The 27,486-nt window shown below is 43.4% G+C and overlaps 1 protein-coding gene across 5 annotated transcripts in view; it reads left to right on the forward strand.

The window, feature by feature from the left end:
• Window positions 1-27,486, forward strand: part of TEX2 (testis expressed 2) — a 165,930-nt gene that overhangs the window by 29,490 nt on the left and 108,954 nt on the right. Inside the window, exon 1 of one of the 5 annotated variants that reach the window (XM_053293664.1) lies at window positions 14,092-14,302. The exons of 3 other annotated variants lie outside the window; for them this stretch is intronic. The gene's annotated coding sequence lies outside the window, so the exon portion shown is untranslated. Of the gene's footprint in view, window positions 1-14,091; window positions 14,303-14,359; window positions 14,595-27,486 lie in introns of those variants that run through there. One more of the 5 variants, XM_053293667.1, reaches the window with a different exon arrangement.

The following is a 27,486-nucleotide window of genomic DNA, read 5'->3' on the forward strand; positions in this document are numbered from 1 at the left end:
GATCTGTACTGGGACCGGTGCTTTTTAATTTATTCATAAATGATCTAGAAGCAGGGGTAAGCAGCGAGGTGGCCAAATTTGCAGATGATACCAAACTCTTCCAGGTAGTGAAATCCAAAACGGATTGTGAGGAGCTCCAAAAGAATCTCTCTAAACTGGGAGAGTGGGCGACAAAGTGGCAAATGCGGTTCAATGTTGGCAAGCGTTAAGTGATGCACATTGGGACGAAAAACCCCAACTTCAAGCATACGCTGACGGGATCTGAGCTGTCGGTGACTGATCAGGAGAGGGATCTTGGGGTCATGGTGGACAGCTCATTGAAAGTGTCAACTCAATGTGCGGCAGCTGTGAAAAAGGCCAATTCCATGCTAGGGATCATTAGGAAGGGATTGAAAATAAAATGGCTAATATTATAATGCCCTTATACAAAACTATGGTGCAACCACACTTGGAGTACTGCGTAAAATTCTGGTCACCACATCTAAAAAAGGACATTGTTGAACTGGAAAAGGTGCAGAAGAGGGCAACCAAGATGATCAGCGGCCTAGAGCACCTTTCTTATGAGGCAAGACAACAACACTTGGGGCTATTTAGTTTAGAAAAAAGACAACTGCGTGGAGACATGATAGAGGTCTATAAAATCATGCATGGTGTGGAGAAAGTGGATAGAGAGAAATTTTTCTCCTTCTCCCATAACACTAGAACCAGGGGTCATCCCATGAAATTGATTGCCAGGAAATCTAGGACTAACAAACGGAAGTACTTTTTCACACAACGCATAATCCACTTGTGGAATTCTCTGCCACAAGATATGGTAACAGCCAACAACCTGGATGGCTTTAAGAGGGGTTTGGATAACTTCATGGAGGAGAGGTCTATCAACGGCTACTATTCGGAGGGCTGTGGGCCACCTCCAGCCTCAAGGGCAGGATGCCTCTGCATACCAGTTGCAGGGGAGTAACTGCAGGAGAGAGGGCATGCCCTCATCTCTTGCCTGTGGCTTCCAGCGGCATCTGGTGGGCCACTGTGTGAAACAGGATGCTGGATTAGATGGGCCTTGGGCTTGATCCAGCTGGGGTGTTCTTATGTTCTTATATTTCTTCATGTATGTGTGGATTTTGTTTTTTGTCCTCCTCCACCCGCCACAGTGTGGAGGTAGTGTACTAAAATGGTCTCTGACATCACTTGCACAAATATTTCATTGGCTTCAATTTTGTACCTGATTACTGTAGGCAGACTTACATGGAAGTAAATCACATTGAATTATGTCATACACTTCTGAGTAAACATGAATTGGACTGTTCACTAAGGATCAATATAGAAGCAATGGCATCAAACCCATCCTTTAGAACATAGATAATTGCTGAGCAGATAAAAGTGGGGTAGGGATTTTAATTTGGAGGTGGGAAGTGGAAACTTGTTGAACCCTTCCCTAGTCTGCAATTCCCTTGTATTCTATCAAACAACATTTTATGTTTTTTTAATTAGATCTTTGTCACAGTGGGATCCTTAGAGAGTGTTGGAGGTGGAGTCAGAATGGAAAGAAAGAAGAAGGAAAAAATATTGAATTGTTTCTGAATAAAGCTTAGTTAAACATACATAAGATTGCTTTGTGTTTAAGAGGGAAGCAGCTATAAAATCCCCACCCCACCAAACAACTCCCTCAGCCCATCTGCTTTTTCCCTGGCCAGAGGAGAAGTAAGCTTGCCAAAACCAGAAGGAAGCTTTTCATGATGAGAAAAGTAGTGGCAGGAGGGGGAATAGGACATGTGGAAGAAGAGTTCAGCTCTACTTCCTGCCAGCCACCTCTTTACTTAAAAAAAAAAAAAAATCCCTCTCCTTATACCTCTTCAGTGTTCCAACACATGGATCATACTGCCATTATGTGTAGTAAGATCCTAACTCAGATATTTTGGTACAACTTAACTATTTCTGGATTTAACCATACCTACATTTTGCATTTTAAGAAATATCTATCCAATACGGCTAAGGCACGGTTGTGAACTACACCTGGTTTTGCACTCTGTATATGCTCAGAGGGAAAGAGGCAAAGTCACGTCATACATAAACTAAATTGGTTCTTGGAGATGATGACCATGTAGGATCTGGGTGTGCAAAAAGAAACAGAGGAAAACACACTCAGAAAGTTCAATGGGCTTTATTATAGAAAGTTGCTCATCTAGATAAAATTCAAACAGATCATCCAAATTAAACATGTTTGTAATTCAAAATGTAGTACAATGTGTCTGACTATCCAGTGTGTTGGCATGCATGTGCAGCCAGTAATTACAGCTGTCTAACAAATCCTAATAAAAACATGTAGAGAGAAACAGAGAGAGAAGAAAGAAGGGAGGGCTTAGGAAAAGGGTGGCAGTGATTAGTAGGGAGGAGGGGATGAGGGAGCAGGCTGAGCTGATGAATAGGCATCTCACCAGTTTATTTTTATTTTTTATTATTTTATTTTACATTTTATATCCCGCTCTTCCTCTAAGGAGCCCAGAGGACTACATACTTCAGTACTACATACTTCAGTTTCTCTTCACAACAACCCCGTGAGAGAAGGCTTCAAAGGACTTGTTAGTTGCTAGGCTTGGGAATGATGTAGGCTTCAAGCAGTCAAGCAGGCTGGTGGTAGATATTCAGAGAAAGGCAGAGAGAGAGAGCACCATGGCTCTTGACTTCTCACTATGCAGCAGAAGTCACAGACAGTCCCTGTCCATGTCCAATTCCTGCTTTAGCCCCACGGCTTGAGCAGCTAACTCTGGGGATCGCTCTTGAGCAAAGATCCGCTGGTTAGGCAAAGCTCACTGATTTGCCATGTCTCAGAGACCCATTTTTATACAAACTGGACCTTTTGATCTGTCATGAATCTCAAAAGTGTAAATTGCTGTTCTCCTCCAGATCCTGTCTTCTGACAATTATTGATCAGTCTCAGGATATTAGTTCAGTCCAGGATATAACTTGATTCCATCTTCTGTTGGCTGTTCTCAGGATACATAGTATTTCACAGACTTCCTGGCCCCAAAGAACATTAACAGTCAAAGGAATATAGAAAGAATCTATATGTGTGAGACAGCAATTAAATCATTTTATTTTGTGTACATCTACCTAGGGTGTAAAGACAAAGGTGTTAGGAAAGAAGAAGCAAAGCTATATGTGTGAGACTAGTTAATCAGTGCATCTAAGGTAAAACAATAGAGATGATATCAAACATGGTAAACATTCTGTCAGAGGAAGATGAGAATAGTCTATGGCTCTTCCAAAGTCATTACCTGAGAGCAAAACTCAGACAGTTTTAAGAGTTAATCATTTCACTCCACTGAACTCCTGTTGCAAGGAGTTCAGTGATTCTTTGCAACAGGGAATCTCTCAATGGAATTGCTGGCAAAGACACACAGGCCTCAGCCTGGCCCACTGGGCTATGAGTTCTGGTCCAATATGAGTGGCCTGGGCCATAACAGCACTGCATGCAATTAAATGCAAACTCAGTATTTTTGCTTCAGTCTCAGGTAGGGATGTGCATGGAACCAGTACAAGGTCAACCCCACATAGAGCACATTGCAGTAATCTAGTCTGGAATTTACCAGCATATGTACCACTGTTCTGAGGTTGTTTATCTCATAAAACGGATGCAGCTGGCGTATCAACCGAAGCTGATAATGTACCACTGTTCTGAGGTCGTTTATCTCAAAAAACAGATGCAGCTGGTGTATCAACCGAAGCTGATAGAAGGCACTTCTGGCCAATGCCTCAACCTGGGACATCAGGGAGAGGCTTGGATCCAGAAGCACCTCCAGACTGCATATCTGTTCCTTTTGGGAAAGTGTGACTCCATCCAGAACAGGCAGATTGAACTCATCTCCCAAGTTTCGAACCCACACAATGAGTACCTCCATCTTATCTAGATTCAATCTCAGTTTATTATCCCTCATCCAGCCCATCACCACCTCCAAGCAGGCATTTAGGGAGGTTATGCCCTCTCCTGATTTATTTGTTGGTTGGTTTGTTTGATTGATTGATTGATTGATTGATTGATTGATTGATTTCTATATCACCCTTCCAAAAATGGCTCAGGGTGGTTTACACAGAGAAATAATAAATAAATAAGATGGATCCCTGTCCCCAAAAGGCTCACAATCTAAAAAGAAACATAAGATAGACACCAGCAACAGTCACTGGAGGTACTGTGCTGAGGGTGGATAGGGCTAGTTACTCTCCCCCTGCTAAATAAAGAGAATCACCGCATTAAAAGGTGCCTCTTTGCCAAGTTAGCAGGGGTTAACATGTCAACATCTCAATGACGTTGACATGGAGAAACAGATTTGGGTGTCATCAGCATACTGATAGCACACTGCACCAAATCTCCTGATGATCTCTCCCAGCGGTTTCATGTAGATGTTAAACAACATCTGAGACAATATGGAGCCCTGAGAAACACCATACAAAAGTTCAGATTTTGAAGAACAGTCTCCAAGGGACACCATCTGGAATCTGCCCGAGAGGTAGGAGCTGAACCACCGCAAAGCAGTGCCTCCCACTCCCAACCCCCTCAGACACTCCAGAAGGATACTACGGTCAAAATCAAAAGCCGCCGAGAGATCCAAAAGGACCAACAGAGTCACACTTCCTCTGTCGATTCCCAACTGGAGATCATCCATCAGGCCGACCAGGGCAGTCTTCCTCCATAGCCTGCCCAAAAGCCAGTCTGAAATGGGTCCAGATAATCAATTTCCTCCAAGACCGCCTGGAGCTGGTAGGCCACTATCTCTCAATTACCTTGCCCAGTCATGGAAGGTTGCAGATAGGCCTGTAGTTGCTCAGCTCTGAGGGATCCAAGGTAGGCTTCTTTCAAAGTGGTCTAATAATTGCCTCCTTAAGACAAGGAGGCAGCCTACTTTCCCTCAGAGAAGCATGTATAATCTCTACCAGGCCTTCTACAACAACCCCCCTGCCAGATAGTACAAGCCATGTCATGCAGGGGTCAAGAGGACAGGTGGTGGGCCACACCATTCCAATCAGCTTGTCCAGATTCTCAGGAGTCAGAAACTGGAACTGATCCAACCTAACCACACAAGAGGAGTTGTTTGACACCTCCACATCAGACACTGAACTAATTGTGGAGATGGAGTCTAAGTTGGCCCAAATACGAGAGATTTTCCCCCACAAAGAATTCATTAAACACGTCACAGTGGGTAATCGATGGTTCCAGATTCTGATTCAAGGGAGGAGGGGCATATACTAGCTCTTTCACAACCCTGAACAACTCCACTGGACATGGACTTGCAGGTGCAATATGGGTAGAAAATAATTGCTTTTTTACCGCTCGTATTGCCTGAGCATATATCTTCAAATGCGCTCTATGTTGCAATCTGTTTGATTCGAGTCGAGTCTTTCTCCTCTTGTACTGCAGTCATCTACCTCACAGCTCTAGCCCCCGTAGTTCTTCTGTATACCAAGAGGCCAGTTTTGAAGCAAGTTGGAGAGGACGCTTAGGAGTGATCATGTCTACTGCCCCGGTAAGTTTGCTGTTCCAGTTCTCCACCAGGGCATCAACAGGATCACCGGCAGAGCCAACACTAAATCCCTCCAAGGCTTCTTGAAATCTTATTGGATCCAATAACCTTCTCGGGCAAACCATCCTAATAGATCCCTCACCTCTGCGAAGGTGGGAAGTGATTGTGAGTCCAACAATAATCAGATGGTGGTCTATCCATGACAATGGGGAAATCACAGGATTCCCCACCCACAGAAGACCACCCTGATTGGAGTGAAAGACCAAGTGTGTGACCAGCAACGTGTGTCGATCCTGAGACTACTTGGGATAGGCCCATAGTTGTCATGGCTGCTATGAACTCCTGAGCCACCCCAGACAGATTGGTCCCAAATGAACATTGAAATCCCCCACCACCACAACAAGCCTGAGGGACTCTTAACACCAAGCCCGAGACCTAGTCCATCAGCTCAGTTAGAGACTCTATTGAGCAGTAAGGCGATTGGTACACCAGCAGAAGTCTCATTCTATCTTTGCTCCCCACACTTAAGTACACACATTTTATATGGTCTGACACTTCAGCAGGGATCCTGGTAAGGGAGATATTGTTCTTATAGACCACAGCCACTCCACCTCCCCGCCCACGTCCTCTCCCCTGCTCCTCAATAAAGTACCCTGGAGGGAGAAGCTGGGACCAGACCGGGACACCAGCCCCTGCCCCCCAGCCAGGTCTCTGTAATACATACCAGGTCAGCACCTTCATCCAGAATCAGATCATGGATGGTTTCTGATTTGTTCTGTACTGATCTGGCATTACAAAGGAGCAAGGCGAGGTTCCAAGGGTGGTTGGCACTGCTCTCCAAGGTCAAAGAGCTGGCAGGACAGCTGGAAGGGGAAACAGCTATTAGATTTCCAATTCCCTTTCCCCTGTAATGGCCCACTGACCTACCAATGTTACTTCTTCTGTTCCCCATCACCACCAGAATTGCCTCCCCATAATCAGTGGATACATCCACTGTCTCCCCTTCTCCAGATAATCCCAGGCACATTATAAACAGGACTAAATTAAAACAAAATCACCCAGGGCTAATTAAAACAGAAGCCACATTATTAAAAACCCACCCACATGTGAATTCTTGGGCCAGGAAACCTGGCCTTCGCCCTAGCTGTCCCCCGAGGTGGCTCCCCCAAAGGGGCAATCCCCTTGGGTGTCACTCCTTTGGTGGCAGGCCCACTGCCACAAGCAGTGTCCCTTTATAGACCCAGAGATGGCCACTTTGGTCAGATGGTATGCAGGGAGTGCTGAGTCACTCCTGGGCCCCAATCCTGCACAGACTCCCCACAGAGCAGCCACAGCAAGAGGCCACAATCCCACAGGTCAAGCAGGGGGCTGGCAGGTGGTCTCACCCCCTCTTTCTCCTGCAGGCAGGCCCTCAACAGCAGCAACAACTGACAGCCAACACCAGCTTCTCACCTTGGGGGCTGTCTGGAAAGCAGGTGGTCTTGCCCTCTGCTGCAGGGCTTCTAGCAGGCTGAGGCCAGAATATGGAAATAAGATCTTATTTTGGAATCCATTTGGTACCTCCAGGTTACAGCACAATAGAATTTCTGAGAGAAGATTTGCCTTGCAAATGATGAATGAGGAAAAGCACACACATGCTGAACTTTATATCTACTCAGAATTTCAAAATTGTCCCATGTAACTCAATGGAGCAGAATATTCACAGATCCCAAAGGCAGTTAACAGACAACTAGTGGGTGGAGCTAAAGGAACTCAGTGGTGAACAGATGGAGAAAAGAGGACTTGAACAAAAAGAGTGGGAAATTTCTCTGTTTAAAGAATACTCCCTCAAGATATCACAACCCCTTCTGTTTTTGAGGGGAAAATTGCCTAACGCTTTCACCACACATGCAGGCATCGGCTCAGTAACACATGCATACCAGGGATATACTGCAACGTGTTGTTGCAGGTCCATACTTTTTTGGTCATATATTTCTTTATTTACAAAGCAGAGCTTAAATGGAAATGATGAGACATTTCGCAGAATGTCAAAACATCAAATCAGCCACCTTGCACCCCAAAGTACTTTCCACTCTGTCTGCCTCTCTGGAAAGTGCTAAAGGAAAAGTGTGCTGTCAAGTCTCTTTCAACTCCTGGAACCCACAGAGCCCTGTGTTTTTCTTTGGTAGAATACAGGAGGGGTTTACCATTGCCTTCTCCTGCACAGTATGAGAGGATGCTTTTCAGCATCTTCCTATATCACTGAGGCCTAATGTAGGTGTTTCACATAACAGTGGGGATTTGAAATGGCAACCTTCTGCTTGTTAGCATTTCCCCACTGTGCCACTTAAGGTGACCTGGAAAGTGCTAGACTGTGTTTTTCCATACTCTCAGTCACTTACACACACCTTACATATTCCCCCTCCCCTTTGAGGGTGTGCCACCATCTCTCAATTCTGATGGGCATTTCACTGAAGCACACACATTTCCCACATCAGAAAACCATCTCATAACAATTACCTCCCACTAAAAAGATCACCAACAGACCATTCTAGACCATTATTCAGTCATTTGCCTAACAAGGAATGGTTGGCCAGCAGCTAAAACAACATGATTTAGCTTGAGGCAGATTACAATGCAACACAAGGTTCAATGTATTCAAGCCCATTGACCAGTTGACTTAGGTGTGCTATACGTACTAGCATACATTGAAGCTATTCACATGAGCAGCGGGGAAGGCTGCAAAACCTTCCCTTCCCCCCAGACGATCCTTCAAATATTGCTGGGAGCATGGACTGTGTTCCTAGATGAGCAGCGCTGTGCCAGATTTTGGCCTCCTTAATTTTTTTCTTCTTCAGATGTTTTGAACACCAACATATCTGCAGGTCACCCTGAGTCTGCTCGGGTGTCTCTTCCCACTTGCCTGCACTACTCCAGTTACTTGTCCATAAGGATCATAACATTTTCAGTTCTTTTGGAAATAGATATAAGATTAAAATGCCATAACTGCTTTTCTACTGAGGTGCCCAAAACAGTGTATGAAAGTAAAAACCATACTCAGTGAAACAATAATAAAATCCAGCCAGTCATCACTCGAGACAGTCAGTCTTGAAGCAGGAAGAACTAGTTGCTCCTGATCTGGATCCTCTGAAGAAGATTGTATGGCTAGCCAAAAAGGGTTGAGATCCAGAGAAGACTCCTAACTCTCAAACCATCTGAACACAGCCCAAGGGTATTCAAATTATCCACAGATGCAATTATCCAGAGAGCAACGTGCCCCCTCTTTGCTCTTCTCAAGCAAAGACAGAGAGAAAAATTAGCACTGCAGTCCTCCTCCATCAACTTTGTCTCAACTTCAGAGGTCAGCACAGCCACCAGATATGTACTGGGAGGAGAAAACAAGTGGTGGTTGTGGTGACTGAGTTCAAAAAATGCAGAGAATCTCTTTGAACATAACTGTTATAGTTAGCCTAGTGGACACACTACTTATGCTCTGAAGTTATTATATTATTTAAAATATTTGTATCCTGCTCCTCCAGTACAATACTACTCAGGGCAACTCATAGACAATAAAGCAATATAATTGTTACTGTACCATAGCATTAAATCCAGGTTCTGGTTCTAAGGCCTGGTGAGCCCTGAAGCAGGTACAAGCAAATATTAGAGGCAGAGTTTTATAAGTGCTGGTTTTGTATTTCCATATGAGATTCTGAGAACATACTTTCCCAGAAATAATCCCTAATGAAATTGACTTACTTTTGAGTAGACATTTATAGATCCCTCTCCTAATTAGTATCTTGGCCCAGCATGTCTCAGTGTAATACTAATTTGAGACCTCTAACACAAGTTAATCTTGTATTGTTTGGTTATGAATAGACATGTTTTAAATAAATAAGAAGCCGTTCTTACTTGGCTGCATGAACTACTTCTATTGTCACCTACTGTCATCTTAAGACTGAGACCACAGACCGAGACGAAATTAATACACCTTCCATCAGGAAACCCCTGTTCTCTCTCTTCCTCAAGTTATATTCTTAAATTGTATCCACTCTGGCGTTTTGATGTTTTAGCTTGCATCTCCTCTGGAATGGAGGGTGTGTGTTCACATCAGCCAGATTTATCCCAAAGTCCCTGTGAGCTCTTGAGGAGCATGTCACACACGATTTGGGTTTTTCATTGTGCACTAGAGTGTAGCCCAGTTTATATCCAAGGTAAACAATTCCACTTTTTGCATCAGTTTTGTGGGGCAACTTTGAACTAGCAGTAAACCCGTGGTAAAGCCTGCTGTATGAAAAACGCCTCTGATAAAAAGTTCTGCATAACTCTAAAGCTCACATACTACACTATGAATGTTCATCCTGAAAAAGGTGGCATTTACTATCCTTGTTTATTGTTCTTCGAGGAAATAATATTACATGTTCCATTTTTGTACTAGCTGTAGATATTTGCTACTTCACCATCCTTTTCAACTTAAAGTTCAGATGGTCAAAGAAAGGTGAAATAGAGAATGATTGTACTCATTAAGAGCAGCAGCACAGGGGTGCTTCCGTGGCACAGCGGGGAAATGCTTGACTAACAAGCAGAAAGTTGCTGGTTCGAATCCCCTCTGGTACTATATCAGGCAGCAGTGATATGAGCCCCTGGTGGTGCAGTGGTAAAACTGCTGCCCTGTAACCAGAAGGTTACAAGTTTGATCCTGACCAGGGGCTCAGGGTTGACTCAGCCTTCCATCCTTCCGAGGTCGGTAAAATGAGTACCCAGAATGTTGGGGGGAATATGCTAAATCATTGTAAACCGCTTAGAGAGCTCCGGCTATAGAGCGGTATATAAATGTAAGTGCTATTGTTATTGCTATAGGAAGATGCTGAAAGGTATCATCTCATACTGCATGGGAGGATGCAAAGGTAAACCCCTCCCGTATTCTACCAAAGAAAACTACATGGCTCTGTGGGCACCAGGAGTTGAAACTGACTTGACGGCACACTTTACTTTTTACCCTGTGTTTAGCTGAAGAAGAAGCACCTGACTTGATGGTTCTGAAGTGAGGTATTTTTAATTTGCATATGTTCAGAGGTACTTTACCACCTCCAAAGTCCCTGGTAATGCTAATGTAGCAAGTAATTTGATAGATATCCTTGAAGTGGAGTGAGGGTGGTTGTAATTATTCATTGCATGGAGCCTGGTGCACCCAAAAGCATGTGCAGATCTGAGAAAATGTACAGATTTGTCAAAGCAATATATGCAAACATTAGAAGACATTGCAGAACTTTGCCCCAGGGACCCAACGCTTGCAACCTGGCACTAACTCTGGAGCCCTCAGTTTAAAAGATGCTTCTGCCCAGCTAGAAGGGATTTGTAGTGTGTGGGAGAGAGGCCCTTGACAGTGTTGTTCCCTCTAAAGTGTGTACGTGTGCATGCACACAAGCTTTTTGATGTTCGCTCAGTTAATTTTAGATCCTGCTCAAGTTGAATCAGGAAGGCCCCATTCTGAATGCACGTGCACACACACTGCCTTGATACTGCTGCCCAGAACAAAACTTATTCCACACATAGATTAAAAATAAAAAAAAATAGAGAACACTGCCCTTGGTAGCTATCCTTGGGGTTAGATGGGAGGATTTAGGGGTCTAGGAGTTCCTCCAGCTTACAAGCATGACTAGAGGTGATTAACATTCTTTTTTAATGGGGCTGACAAATTACCTCTGTACCAAATCATAACTATGCATAACTACATTTGTTCACATCACCCCCATTATCCTTATCTCTTTCTTCCACTCTCTCTCTCATAGTGTAAATTTAGATTGTAAGTTCTTTGCAGCAGACCTGTCTTTTGTAGGTTACCACTAGGATTGCTATGCCCCCCGGAATTTCAGGCTTCACCTGGTTTTTAAGCATCTCACCCAGATTGCTTAGTCCACCCAGATTCACCCGGATTCCAGCTTTCTTCTTCTTCTTTTTTTTAAAGTGCTAAGCTCTAGTCCTTGTAGAAGCAGAGTTGTGGAGCAAAACATGCAGTCACTATTCAGCTCAAAAATTATGTTCAAGCCAGTTTACATAATATGCAAATTAGGTGCCCAGATTTGGAAAGCCAGAATATGGCAACCCTAGTTACCACGTATAGTGCCACATATGCTGATGGTGATACATTGATAATAATAATAATAATAGGGCTGCAGCAGTTTGTCAATATATTACCTTTTGATCAATTAAAAAGATGTCCCCATTGGGCAGCAATTTTTAAAAATTATTTGTAATAAAAGTGCTTCAAAGAACTTCACTTGGCATACCTCTTTTCTTTCACACACAAGAGAAGGCCTCTTCTAAGATGGTGCCTACTGTGGTGTATATGTGCATGATACAAAAACAGATGTTTTTTCTTCATAACTATTTTCTTATTCACATGCAAGTGTTTGCAAATATAATTAACTAGTTTAATTGATTAAACCTCATGATTAATCAGCTAAGTTTTCTTTAATTGGGCAAGATCTTTAAATAGTAAAACCATCAACATCAAATAGCTTTAAATAATAACACCATCAACATCTCATTGCTCAAAGTAACTCAGTGAGGCGATTCTCACGATCAGCAAAAAGCAGGCTAAGGGAGCCTAGCCCACTTTTTACCGATTGTGTGCTGCAACGGGAGCCGTGTGGCTCCCGGCAGCAAAACTCCGTAATTCCCCCTCCCCTTAGCCAAGGTTAATGGAGCAAGCGCTCCGTTAACCTCGGTGTTTTGATTGTGTATTGCCATGGTGTGGCTCCGTGCCGCGGCAACACAAGAGGAGACCCCCGATCAGGAGGCTGCAAGCAGCCGCCCCAGCTTGGGGGTCTCTCCAGGATGCCCTGTGGGGCATCCTGGAACTTCTGAGGGCTGCACGGCCCCCGATCCCCATAGCCCTCGCCACTCCGTCACGGAGCTGGCAATTGTGTGGGCAGCCGATCCAGCCGTCCAGGGCTGCATGACTGATTGTCTGTGTGGAGAGTGGGTTAAGCCCACTCTCCCTGCAAACACACTTAAGGTGGGTCTCACTGATTGTGAGACTCGCCTCAGTGTGTGCTTTGTTGAGGAAAGATTTGAACTCACATCCAGGGCCTTGTCCCCTGGCCACACCAGCTCACATTCTATATAGTTCTAAAATACACAAATAATAATAAGAAAAATGTTGGCTTGAATCTTTAGTAATCTCCATCCCTTCTAATACGAAATAGAGAAATAGGGCTTCACAGGGGTCAATAAATGTTGGCTCTGTTCTAATTTTTTACTTGTTGAGTTGTGTTGGCACATTACTTGTCAGGCATACTTTTTAACTTGTCACAGACAAGCAGACCAGTAGATTTCATGAGCCCAGGAGCTCCAGTCTTGTGCACACTTATATAGGAGTAGGTCTGCCCTGCTGAATACCACGAGACTGATTTTTGCACTGTAAATGAAAAAAAAAAAAGGCTTTGGAGTATGGTAGTTAACTCCACTGGGAAGTAAAATTACTTCCATGAGCATATCTTTTCAGTAAGAATCTATAACAAATATAACTTTCCCATTATTGTCACAGCCCATTCCCAAATACTAAATGTTCCAGATTTCAAAATGCAGAATATACTGAAAAGGTTGTGAAATCGATTTTCCAGGTGAGGCAGACATACTGAGTCCCACCCCCCGCCACACACACACAAATCCCAGTTCTGTGTCAGGAAGAGCACCTGTTGAATTTCTATTAAAGGCACAGGAAGCTTACTAGAAAAAGGCAGTAACTGGAATAGATTCAATTGAAAGGTAAATTCCAGTATTAGGTGCAAATTAATACATCCCAGTAACTATCCACCACCAGCACAGTACCTCCAGTGACTGTTGCTGGTGTCTATTTTATGTTTCTTTTTAGATTGTGAGCTCTTCGGGGAGAGGGTTCCATCTTATTTGTTTGTTATTTCTCCGTGTAAACCGCCCTGAGCCATTTTTGGAAGGGTGGTATAGAAATCGAACAAACAAACAAACAAACAAGATTCCCAGTGACAAAACAGACACGGGTGGAGAGCACGAACGAGTCCTTCTCTTCTTTCATTATTTTTAATCTGGCAACACTGGTTTTGCTACTAGTCCAACATAGATACCAAATGCCTTTGGTGAGTATCACTCCACACAGGTCCTACAACTGCAAATTAGTTATGCTTCTTATACTGGGCTAGTCCCGTCCCGAGCTAGTAGCAATTGTTGCCGAGGAAGAAAATGGTTGGGTTGGGGACGGTTGCACCGTTGCAGCTACGCCAGACAGAGCCTAACTTGTAAAGGCTGTGTCGGTGGGTTGTGCTGAAAACTCTCGCACCTTTATCCCAGATGTATTTTCCAGCTGAAGTTTCTCAGTGGTGATGATGCACTCTTCATATGCTTAGAAGCGCCTTAAAACATAACCATCACATTTTCCAGCACTACTGAACAACCACTAGTATTCTAAAGAGATCCTGGGGCTGAGCCTCGGGAATTTACAGCCCAGATGATGATGCCAGAAAGCGTAAAAGTGGCGGCGGCGGCGGCGGCAGTCCTGGCTCAGTGCCCATCCTTTTGCTTCTCTTCCTGGCCTCTGTGCCTTTAACCAGAAAGCCGGCCTTCCTCGCAGACCCAGCCCATAGTCGGGCGGGGCTGCATGGGCTGCCTCTGTCAGCCCCTGTCGCTTCTCTTCCCACGGTTGCTGCTTGGCTTGGGCTGGTAACGACGCGCCGAACCCGGGAGCTGAGCCGTCAAGGAGGGAGCCGCCCCACCAGGCACCCAGCTCCGGGGCAGCGTCGTGCCATGCGATGCCATGAGTTGCTGCAGATGAGGTAAACGGGACGGAGCTCGAGTTGTCCTCTGGGCGGGCGAGCAACTGGAGCGACAGACCGGCCGGCCGCAGACAGGCAACTGCAGCCCTCCCTGCGGCTGCAGTAGAGCCCGGGCTGAGGCTTCGGGAGTCCGCCTGCTTGTCTCTCGCTCTGGGGCTGCTGGGAGGAGGAGACCTCCGGCCTCGGCGAGAGCAGCGCCCGCTTGGGCCTAAGGCTGCTGCTGGGGGTAACACGGGAGCGAAGGAGTCTTCTGGGATTCCACATGGCAGTGCGGGGAGAGGGAGGCGGACAGGTGAGCAGCGGGTGGGGTGGCGGGCGGGGGAGGGAGATCGAGGCTGTATCGCTGGAATGAGCAGGGAGAGCTCTGGATCGACCGCAGCGGGGGAGACTCTGAGGCACGCGATTCTGACGAGCTGCAGGGAGCTCCAGCGCCAGCACCTGTTTGCAATGTTGGGACCTCAGTCTAGGACGCGGGAAATAACCGGCGTGCCTCTGAGCAAGGGAAGAGTGCAGGTCTCTCGCCAGTTGCCACCTTAGCATGTGGCTGTTAGGAAGCCTTGGGCCCCACTTCGGAGGGTGTGACTTCGGGCAGGCCTGCGCCTTCAAATCTTTTTTTCTTTTGAAATTAACTACTGTACTGGATGATCCCTGTTTTGGTTTGGTGCTTGGATGTTCCTGTGGCAGAGTACCTCTGGACAGTGGACTTTTTGTGAAGTGCTTGTTTGGAGTAAGTGTTGCAGGGGTGGGTCTCAGAGACAGACCTGTAGGTGAGTGGGGGTGGCTAGGGCGGGCCTGCCCCCTAATTCTTTCTGCCCCGCAGTTCTTTTATACAATTTTTAAATAACTGAATGTTGCTTGCACTTAGGACTAATGCCCTCCCACCCCCCAACTTCTAGGGTAGCCACACAGACCTGTGCTGAGGATCTAGGTGGTTGTGGGGTTAGAGCTTAATTGGGATCAGCCCTGGAACTCCTTACCTAGTACCAGATGCCAGTTCTGGAGTATCTGAAGTTCTAAAAAAGAAGACTGTGATACAGAACAGCATCCCCCCACTCTGCCCCCCATCGAGTATCCTCAGGTGGGCACCACACATCGTTAATTAAGGAAATAGCAGGTTAGAAGGTATAACCTTCCAAGAAAGGCTTGGTTATTTCTCCCTTAGAAATGAATAGCTGTAGAGAAGGTTTGTGGACCTGCTTTTGTTAGGGTTTTTGTCTGGAATGCATGTGATGTATTGGCAGAAAGATGAGTATCCAGAAGTGGAGGAAGGGTTAAACAAAGCACTGGGGGAGTTCTGGATAGCTGAGTTTCTGTAGGGTGGTGGTGGTGTGTGCAACACTTATGCTAGGCACAAGAGTGGGACGGAGATCAGTGTGGAGAAAGGGGGCAGATTCTAGATGGTGAACTTAGTGAATGGGGAAGGCGTACTCTGAATACTTGACTGGAAGGTCACATTGTTCAGGAAGTGAAACTGCTGGTAGGTGACCTATATCCTTCATTTCCTAGTTATCCTATTCTTTTTGGACTAAGAGAGTTGGTGTTCGCAGAGAACTGTAGATGGGAGGGTTTTGTATTATATAGTCTGTTGTAGCTGAAGTTTACAGATTATCGGCTTTATTCAGTTACAGGAAAGGATTTGTAACTTAAAGAAGACTCGACTTTCATTTCCAGTCTGAATTGCTCCATGCTGTCTGTGGGTGGTTTTGTTGTGTGTCTTCATAGCACAGCTGAGTTCAAAGTGTGAATAATGTCTGGACATCATTACAACAAGGGAGGGGGAGGTTTAGACAACTAACCTAGGCTAATCACAAATATGAGTGCTATTCACCGTTCTATAGCTGGATGCTGATTTGTCCAAATGGTACAGTTGGTCTGGTTTTTTTCCTTTCGGACGTAAGCCAGTGATTTGGCCTGCTATAGCTTTATGGCTGCTCATATAAGAGGAACACTGTTCAAGCTAGCCTCCCCGCCTCCATCTTTGTCTGTGTTACTTAAAATTCAGACAAGGTTGATAATTGGAACATATATATATATGCTTTTCAGAAGGACTCCTAGTAATTCACTCTAGTAAAACCTATAGTTTTATTTTCCGACTGAAGGGGAGGTCTCTAATAAAGCTATTTGATATCGATTTTTGGCTGCTGCTTCTAACAGTGCACAAAATTGGCATGTAAGGGCTGAGTTCATGTTTTTTTTTAATGCAAAAGGGCACTTTATGCCCAGTTATTGTTGAAATTCTCACATGGATCTTGCTAATTGCGTTGTCAGTACTTGTTGGCCCTATCCAGCCCCAGCACGGCATCCCTCTTGTGGATGCTGTTGGTGTCTACCTTTGTTTCTTTTTAGTGGGTGAGCCCTTTGGGAGCTGGAAACCATATTTATTTATGTAAACAGCTTTGGGAACTTTTGTTGAAAAGCAGTATATAAATAATAATAGTAGTTGTCAGTACTTTCTAAGGCTTGATGATAAATCAAACTTCTCTTCATTTTCCTTCTGTAATTGTGATGTCAAGAAAACTGTAGAGTAAGTTCTAAGCAACAGTTTTCAAAATTCTATCACTGAAGCTGCAGGCTTCATCTTTAACCTGCAGCATGTTTTTAAGGCTTATTTTCACAAGAGATGTTTAAATCAGTTTTAGAATTCCCCATATAGCCTGTGTTAGGGCTTGTTGGAAAGTTAGCACTTGTGCACACACTTGTAGCTCAATACTAAACAGTTGGGCAGTTAAAACCCATGGAATTTGTGTGTCTAAATGCATAGAAATACCTCACAGTGGGTAATATATTAGAAATACCTCACAGTGCAGTAATATGTAGGTCTATTCAGAAGTCTCCCTGATTTAAGTGGGCCTTAGTCCCGTGTAAGTGTGCAGAGAGTTGCAACTTTAGTGCACTGTAGTGATCAGACATACAGGCTCCCTTTTTGGAGAGCCATTGGCAACCATTTTTAAGGTCACATCTGTATTGAATGTGAAGAATGCTCAAATTCAATAGTCACATTTCTAGGGACTATCAAATTAAAAATGACTGCTTTTAACGCTTTCATTGCTTCCTTAAAAAAGTTCTAAAGAAATTGGCTTTCTTGTTTGGAGCAGGAAGGATTTCAAGCAGAGTATCATGATCCAGACCACTTTCATAAAACAAGAAATGGGGAAAGGATGCTGACAGATGGCCTCTGGACAGGGGCGTAACAAAGCTGGAGTGGGCCCAGAGACAAAATTGTGAAATGGGCCCCTCGCTGAGACACACACACACTCTTCACAATATATAGTCATGTGACTTGCCTCTGGGGGGGGCCTTGAGGCGTGGGGGCCCCCAGGCAGCCGCCTCCCCTTGCCTAATAGTAGTTATGCCCCTGCCTCTGGAAGAGAAATAAAGTGGATGGAGGGGCAAGTGTTGGTGAGGGGTTGAAGCTACAGAAGGTACAAGAGACTAGCACAAGTATGAAGTTGGTTGTAGATTGTTGGGGGCATGAGGAGATAAAACAAAGGCTGCAGGCTTGGACTGATAGACTACTAACATTTTCCTGCTTAAATTTGGTTATGAGAACAAGCAAAAGTATAGCTCTTGTGAAGGGCATGTTATTGGCCAGAGTACAGCTAGGGATGTGCACGAACCTGTTTGGCGTTCTATTCTTAGAACACGGAATAGGTTCTGAACTCCCGTGTTTGAACCAGTTCAAACGTGGGGGTGGCTTTAAGGATGGGGGAGGGTGCACTTTGTGCCCCCCCCACTGCGCTACCCGCTCTGGTGCTCTGTGGATAAATAGTTTGGTGGGGCGGCAGCGTACCTCCTTGCCACGCTGTTGTCTCCCTGACCGGAAGTGCTCTGTGTGTGTGTTGTGGGTGGGTGCAAGTTGCGACATTTGCGCACAGCACTTCTGGTCAGGGAGACAACGGGGCAGGGAGGAAGTATAGTTCGGCCGGATAGTTCCATCCTGTTGAACTATTTAGCGCCGGAGGGGGAAATGCGGCGGGGGGGGTCAGTGCACCCTCCCCCCGATCTTGAAGCCACCCCTGCCCTGCCATCAGCTCGAAGGGAGCCAGTTCCATGCACATCCCTAACTACAGCTTTTTCCTTTGCTATGCTAAATTAGTTTTCCTTTCAGGCAAAAACTACTAAGGTTTTCCCTTTAATTGTCATACTTGAAGATGTTAATACCTTCAAAATAAACTAGCCCCCTTAACACTAGAGGAAAACTACCAGTCCACCTGAAAACAGACACTTCTGACAAAAATGTCGTCCCTGGGACTTTCCCCTCCCCTCTTTCTTTCTATGGGCTATGAACAGGCAAAAACATTCCTCAGACAACACATACTGGACATAGAGCGCCAAACCGATTTAGGCAGGTTCCCAAACTTCCTCATCAATGAAAGGCTAAGATACATTGCATCTCCCGCTATATACCTCACGCAGCTGGAAGCCACAAAACACAGAATGGCCTTTACCCTGGCCCACTGTGGTGCACTCCCTTCAGCTGTGCTTGAAGGCAGATATAGGAAGACTGCCTCCTTGGAACACTTGTGCCCCTGTGATTCTGGACGAGTTGAAAAAACAGAGCATGCCCATTCTGTAGGGACACAGTCGTATCGCCCTCAGCCTTCCTCTATAAAGCAAGTCCACAGGTCGCTCAAGCCAGTTCTACATGTCTTCTCTGCTCTTACTCCAACCCTTTTATCACACATAATGTTGCCAAGTTCTGCATGACAATGTGTAAAATTGGTCAGGTCCTGACAGGCAGCAAGATCTAAGCAGGCCTGACACAGTTCATGGCCTCACAGTTTAGTTTTAGCATTTTATATAGCATTTTTATAGTTTTACAGCTTTACAGATGACTAAAGATGTCCAGATTTTAAGACTTTAACCACTTAAAGCTTTTATATAGTCTCACCCATTTGATTTGATTACCCTTTTAATACTAATTTTATCTGTTTTAACTGCAGTTTAAGATAGCTCACCATAGTAGCAGTATAACAGTATAAAGCTTTTAGCCTTTATACTCACAGTTCTGGGCATAGCCTGTTTTAATGCTGCTCTAATGTAATCTACTTTATGCTGGTCAAAGACCATAATAAAGACTGATTGAATTTTTCCAGTGTTCAGAAACTGCTATGCCTGCCTAGAAGCAATTCTACTTGCTGTTGGCTAACTTCAAGTCTGGTGCCTTTCTGGGTGGAGATGTATGTCCTATCTTTCTACTCTCTCAACACGGTAGGCATGGTAGTAACTTGAGTGCTATAACTTTAGTGTTAGAGACTGTAGTGTTGAGTGGAATTATTTGGATCTGTTCATTGTGAGGGAAGCACTGCTTCCATCCTGTAAGGCTGAAAAGTAGGATATAAAGGAACTGCAGTAAAATTAGAATGTACACAATCTTAAAAGTAGCCTGTCCTCCATCTTCAGTACAGTAGTTGTGTAGAAGAGGGAATTTTAACAGGTGTAACTAGTTATGCTAGAGGTAATATTATTAAAGGTGCAGGAGTTAGGTCCTCCTTTGTAACTTGTGCAATACTGATCTGTACTGTAACTTCCTAGTTAAGGAAAGAGGTACATAAAATAGATAAATAAGGATTCTGTCATAACTGAGGATGGGCATGGATTTGTACAGATGAAACTGTGGCAAGGAATGAACTAATTGAGTACTAAAATGCTGTGTATCTGATATTGTCTGCCTAGAGGCAATTCTTATACATGTTACACCTATACTTTCAGTCTTTTAATGAATTCATGGCTCTCTCATGCTCTCTCTCCAATTGATCACGAGCATTCATTTAATGAAAATGGCTCTAGTCTGCCCGACACAGCCCAGTAACTACCAACTCTTTTTTTGGACACTTCTGGACTTTCAGTTTGTTCTGTAGCAGACTAGAGTCACATGTGCAAACACAGGATGAGTAGAAGGGTGGGGTGGTGGTTGTGGATGAGCCAAGGCAGAGGAGTTAAGATAGGGAGACAATATCGGGATGGGCCAAAGCAGAGGAGTTAAGACAGAAACAATATAGGGAAGGAGACAGAGTAAAAAGAAAAAGACATGATTCAGTGCACAGCTTCTTATATTCCCCTACATTTTCCCCACAGTAAAACTGCTGTGTCTTCTGGAATACGAATACGTCAAATATTTGTCATATTTGTATAATTCAGAATAAGAGACTATCTGGGAATGCCCTGAAGAAATTCATTCCCAGGGTAGAAATGGAATATTTATCAAGTGTAAGCAGGGCAGCTTGACACAGGTGTGATGACTAAAGTATCCATTAGTGAAAAAGCAGGTATTGAGTACTGTGTGTTTTACTATTTCTAATTTACTTTTTTTACTAATTTAGTAATCTAGAAAAATACTAGTATACCCTCTTGAATATTGTAAATGCTGTATTGAGCTATAGGCTAACATGTTTTCATGTTCAGATTTGCACAATTGTTTAAGGAATACATGAAGTATGGTGGGAAACTTGACATATCAGGTTTTTCTCTTAGTGATTTAAATCAATCCACCCTGACTTTAAGTGCATGGTGGTAGATTAGTAATTAAATAAACCTTGAGAATTCCCCTTAATTTGATTATAGTCCTGGCTGGCTGACTTGCATCAATAGCTGTGCGCACTGTCCCTGTGCCTGCAGAGATAGACTTAAAACCCTTGTTGCCTTCTGAATTGATTGGAAAAAATCTTTCTCACAGATTGGGCTTCAAGGGAAGGAAAAACTGCTACAGAACTTGTTTCCAAGAGACTTACTCTTACCTGAACAAACTAATAGTTATGATCATGTTGTCTTATGCCGTTATTCAGGAAATACTTCATATTCAGAATTGTGCTTTTAATAAGTATTATTTATTTTATTTATTTAATTTGTATACTGCCCACTGCCAAAGTCTCCAGGTGGCTTACAGCATAAAACAAACCAAGAATTTAACAGTGAAAACATAAACATCTGATTTTAAAATATCCATAAAAACACCAACTAACTAAGAAGCTTGGCTGTAGAGATGTGTCTTTAGTTGTTTCTGCAAAGCCAACAGGGATGGAACAGCTCTAATCTCAGCAGGATGTGCATTCCACAGTCCTGGGGCAACTGCATGATAACAAAATGTTTAATCCAGGTCTACAAATAAGTGTATAAAAGTTTGGTTCAGGCTTCTAAACAGAATGTAAAGCCAGTGGGCCAGAATGAATTGTTTGAGTCAAGGATGTGAGGCCCTCGGCCAAGAGGTAGCAAATACCAGAGCCTGACAAAAGATACTGTATATAGCCAATGGCATGAGACAAATTCCCCACTTGGCAGGAAAAGAAACAGAGCTAGCACCAGAAGATACCGATAAAGAGTAGGGAGGGCAGAAAGGCCGAATAGTAACTCATGTCCAAGGCTAATTGGCACCACATGAAAACACCTGTTTAATTACAAAGACATGTATTGAAGGATTTACTGATTTGTTTGCTTTTTAAAATCTACATAAACTAGCCACTGCATACCTTCGGAGCGGAGTGCTTGCCAGACTTTTTTTTAAACTTGTACTGTGCCTTCATTATCATGAATAAAAAGTTTATTTGAGCACACACCCCTCGTTGAATTTGATTCAATTCTGTCAGGCAATGAGTTCTATTGCGGGAATCTGGTCTAATCCTCTTTAGTTCAGTAAGAGGTCCCATTCTCTATCAAAACTGATGGAAGGATGAAAGCAAGGGACTGAATTAAACAGGAGGGCAAGGTTCCAGGGGATTTTCCCGCAACATACAGAGAAGGCAAGCCTTTGAGTCACCACCAAAGGTAGGAGAACCATAATATTGGATAGATTGATCATCCCTGACCTAATGTAACTTCATTGCTTTGCTTCATTGAACCATTGTATGCACCTTTTGTGCCTTCTCTGGCATTTAGGGTAGAGTGCCTATTCCTATAATGCTCGAGGATAGAGTGGCTATTCCTACAATGCTCATGGGCTACAAGTGTAACCACCCCTCTTTTCAATGCTGACTATGTGAGAACACTGTTTAAAAAGAAACCACATGAGTGGCTGAAAAGAGTTATAGATCTAATTAATCCGTCTGTCAAATACTATCTCACAGTGATAGTACTAAACTAGCCTCATTGTGTGTCTCTAAAGTTACTGCTGACACATGCTGAGGACTAAAGCTATTGCAGGACTTTGACCCTCTGATCCTACCCCGTTGGGTGGAGTGAGAGGAATTAGAAAGGCCAAAGGAAGATCACCTTATGGAGTATATTGTTATCTAGTGATCTAGAGCAATGACTGTTCAAAGTGTTGTGCTGATTCTACTTGGGTGGAGAGAAATTGAAGTAACCAATACTTATTCCTCAGAACTAGCACTTTTCAAACTTGAAAGGCGTGTGTACGCGCACACACCCCTCACACCCCTAATTGGTAGATTGTATGAGTGACACTAAAATGTGTGTGTCAGACTGTATTTGAACAGATTACAAAGGAAGTGTCTATAATGCATTTTATGGACATATGCATATGAGAAAATCTAGATGGTATTGGGTTTTTGTTGACTGCTTCCTCCCATAGATGCTTGGGCTCACTAGTTAATACACCTTTATCAAAAAATACAAGGTGTGTCAGTTTCCAAAGCTGGAAAAACACCTTCCTAGTACAGTACAAATAATTGTCAAAAACAGTCTATCATGTGACATGTAACTTTTCTTGGCTCTGTTTTCAATATTCAGCAAATAACTTGTGCTTTGTGCTCCTTGGCACTGTTCTAAAGTGTAGATGCCAGTTTTGACACATTGGCTGGGATCCAGAGAACTACTGGTTGTCTAGGCAGAATCTGTAGGATTTTCAGCTTGTTTTTCATTTGAACAGCTGACCACTTTGTCATATTATTGTTATGATATAGCACTGGGGTGTGGGAGGGGGGAGGCCTTCTATCTGTAAAATAGAACTCTGTGCAGTGTGTGTGTATGTAGGGGGGGGTGGGGGTTGCTCTTGAATTATTTTCACAGGCACTTGGATCCTGGCCCTTGAGTGGAAAGACTATTGGGTTGCTCTTTGGTTTCTATGTTGTGCTCTAGTAAGCAAGTTGTGAACAGATTTCTTGTCCTTAATGAATGAAAAATGAATGCTTGAAAATTCAGACACCTTATCTAGCAGGCTAGATTGAAGTAATGTATTTCTGGGAAAGTAGGTTGCTATATTCTTGGGATGATGCCAGTTTAGGTAGGTGACACTTAATAGATAATCCTGAAATCTGATAAAGTGAAAACTGCTTATCTAGAATCTCTACACTCTTGCCTCACACAATGGCCTTTCCCCACCCCACAAGTGGTAGATAAAAAGCCTACTGACCTGACTTTTGACAGTGATTTAAAAACTAGGACTTGACTCCTGTGAACTGTTAACACTCTACTAATTTTTTTTGGCATTGTGCCCCGATGTACTCACACTGGGTAGTTTCAGTTGTGCTGCCTTAAACCCTTCTTTCTCTACTTCTGTGGGGTGTTATTGACCTCTGGAGTAAATGAAAGCAGTAGTGTCCAGCAGAAAGGAAATGTATGTTAGTGATAAGCGAAGAAATCGACTTGTATGGTACTTTCTGGGGTCCCGAGGCCTGCTCTGCATATAGCAGAATGAGGTGATAGAGTGGACTGTACCACTTCAGCCTGCAGGTGGGAATGACATTCTTGAATGTTCACCTATGTAATGAAATTCTCTGAAGAGGGGAAGGACTTAAAGCATCGAGGAAATGGTGCCTAACTTCCTAACTGCATAGAGGAATTTAAAGCATCCTTGATGCTTTAAGTCCCTCCCCTCTGCAGGGAATTTCTTCACATAGGTGAACATTCAAAAATGGCATCCCCACCTGCAGACTAAAGTGGTATAGTCAACTCTGTCACCTGCATTTGCAGTAATGGTACAGTCCATTCTAGCACCTGAGAACTCTGGTACCTCAGTTAACATGGAACACTTTAGATATACATTAGTACAGATATTCAGAAGTGTGCCCAGACATGAGCTGGGGACAGTTTCCTGTGCTATCAAAGGAGATTAGCTGGCTACCCAGTCTGCATGATTGAGTTTGTGGTTTTTTTACTATAAGGATGGTGGATAAAGGAACTTCTCTGGCTTTTGGCTTGGTACTATACAATAACAAGATTATGTGAATCTGCTAAAGCTATAGTATCAAAAGCTGACTTGTAGGTTGCAATTACTACACTAGTTTTTCAGTGCTTTTGTATTCTATAATCATTTTGCAGGATCACTTTAACTGTAGGGGGTCACTGGTAAACTTCCTTTTGATGCCGAGTTTATTTATTTATTTAATCATATTTTTACACCGCCCAAAACTTACTTCTCTGGGCGGTTTACAACAAGATTAAAAAGCAAAACATTAATTAAAAACAAAAAAAAATTAAAAGCAAGAAATTTAAAACACAATTTAAAATTTTAAAACAATATTCTAAAAACAACATTTTAAACAATCAAAACAATATCAGTTAAAAGCCTGGGTGAAGAAATGCGTCTTTAAGGACTTTTAAGAGGATGTCAGAGATGGGGAAACTCTTATTTCACTAGGGAGCGCATTCCAAAGCCTCGGGACAACAACGGAGAAGGCCTGCCCCTGAGTAGCCACCAGACGAGCCGGAGGCAAAGTTAACTGTCAATGAATATTTCTGGCCCTTCCCACCCCCCACCGCCAATTTACTAAGGGCTGATGCATGTGAAATTACTGCCATGTTAAGGCTACGCTGAACTCCTTTAAAAAAAAAAAATTAAGGATTTTTTAAAAATTTAAACCATCTCTTTTGGAGGTTTGTGATTGCATGGAGGAAATCTCTCCCTGCCCTCCCATTGCCCAACGACATGAGCTTGACTTTGGGAACAATCTAAAGTAGTCTTTCTGTGAGTATATGTGGGAATTCTCTGTGAATGGGTCCTAAACAAAGATGTGAAGGCCTGGGGGGACAAAACAAGAGATGTTCAGGGCAATGAACCATTGCTTTGCCCCATGACACCTGATGCAGAAAAACCACTTTTTCTTTCAGATCAGTGAAACTGAGGGTGGTTGGGATATTCATTTCCAAACAGTTACTCAGTGGCTTTGATCATCCAGGTCTGCATAGTGTTTCTTTGCCCAAATAATATATTTTCCAATTTTCAGCTTGGTTTTCTTTTTTGACAACTAGCAGAAATATATGCTTAGGTGATGCATCTTAAGGCAGGGGTGGCCAACCTCAAGCTTGCCTGTCAATCCCCAGTTGCAATTGACTGTAGTCCAAATACAGCTGGAGAGCCTCAGGCTGGCCACCCCTGGGCTTGATTCTTCATGATTTCTTTCCTGAAAGTTAGTTAACTCTGGCTCAGCCAGAGGATCTGGTCTCTATGAATCAAATTGGCTGCAGGAGACTGGCAAGTGACAATATAGCTACCAAAATATACAGAGCTAGCTTGATACTTAACTATAAACATCCTGGCTTCCTTGTGTAGATCATATGTTTTTCTGCCTGGGGCATATTTTTAAATAACTCCAGTTACCTAGCTTTGGGAAATGGCGATGGTTAATGGAAATACCAAGCAGACACTCAGCTGTACTTAATGGGGAGAGAAAAGGAGCATATTGGAATCCTCTTATTTGGTATTGCTGGCCTTCTCTTTGTTTCACCTTATGTTAACATCTACTGCTCTACGGATGTTCCTTTGGAGATAAATCCAATTAAGACTAGGTTTATTTTGATAAAGGTATTTCATAGTTCTTGGTGCAGCATTTCAGTTAATCAAATTAAGCCCTAATCAGACATTATGTTGTAGGTGTGTACAGATGTCTGTATACTTCTACATGTTTTTGTATGACTGTACTGGCATTCATTTAAAAAATGAACCTGGCTATAGGCCCCTCAAATGCATGGTACAGATAAGAAGTGTACTGTACCTTTGTTCAGCAGAACGTGTGAATAACTGTGTACAGATCTGCACCTGTGTAACTTATACACTCATACAAATGTTGAATATAATGTATGAATAGGGCTTGAGCATATGAGGCATTGTAAAATGTTCATGTAAACATGCTCAAATTAGAGCCTTAGAGATTGGAATCAGTTGACAACTGGGTGGAAGTTATAAATACAGGTGTGGAACCAGTTACTAACTGACCAAAACCTGGGGCCTAGATGAATGGATCACAAATGAATTCGGACATGCCCCACAGTGGATCTTACCTATCTGTAGGCAACTAGAGCTAACGCTTCTTCCAGGTGAACCAAAGACATGAAGACTTGAATTTTCTCCCTGTGAATTCCATGCAGTGAATAGGCTTTAGCTCTAGTTGATTATGGAGCCAAGATGAAATGTTCCCAGAGTGTGGAAAGGGGAAGAAAAGGGACCTCTCTTGGTAATTAGATTTATGTGTTGGCCTGAGGAAGGGCTGGGCCACAATTTCATACTGGGTCTATGCTGCAAATTAACTTAAAAACAATAGCAATGACAAATAAGCCTGCTAAGAGGCATTCACTCTCACTTTTAACTTGATTTGTTCACTGATTTACCCTTTTGTTCATGGCTGAAAAATTTAGGATTATCTCGGAATAAGTAATTGTGGGATTTCCCCCTCCCAGTTAATGTTAGGCTACACAGCTGAGAAATCTTACTATTATCTTTGTCTCTAGAGCAGAGGTGGGCAGACTTCAGACTTGTGGATTTTTTTTTTTTAACAAGAACTCTAAGGCCTGCCAACTGGGGCATGTGCAAAACAATGATGGGGCAGAACCAGACATAAAATGATGGCTTGGGGAACAGAACTATTACTTTCAACGCCCCATCAGCCATATAGTGAAATGACAAGTACAAAACCTTCATTTGAGATACTAGAGATCAAGGATTCAGATACATAACTCCAAAACTGGCCAGCATTGCTGCACATAGTCTTGGCCAAAGGCATCCAATCCATATTCCTGTTATACAGATGGGGAGCACTAAGGCTGGGAGAGGAGCTATTGGCATACATTCTGTTAAGTCAGAGACCTTGCAGCTTTACTTGCTGGGGATATGCAAAATGTTTTGACTTGAAATAGGGCATTTTTAGCTCAAAACAATCCCATTTTGATTCGAAATGTTTCTAGTGCCATTTTTAAAGGCCTGTTTTTCCCTTGCTGATTGGTTTTCTGGCATGGGCTTGCAATCCTATGGAGGTTTCAGGGGAAAGTTAAAAATTGCCAGCTTGCCCATTTCTTTT

The sequence above is a fragment of the Hemicordylus capensis genome, chromosome 2 (genome assembly GCF_027244095.1).
Source record: "Hemicordylus capensis ecotype Gifberg chromosome 2, rHemCap1.1.pri, whole genome shotgun sequence".
Classification (NCBI taxonomy): Eukaryota; Metazoa; Chordata; class Lepidosauria; order Squamata; family Cordylidae; genus Hemicordylus; species Hemicordylus capensis.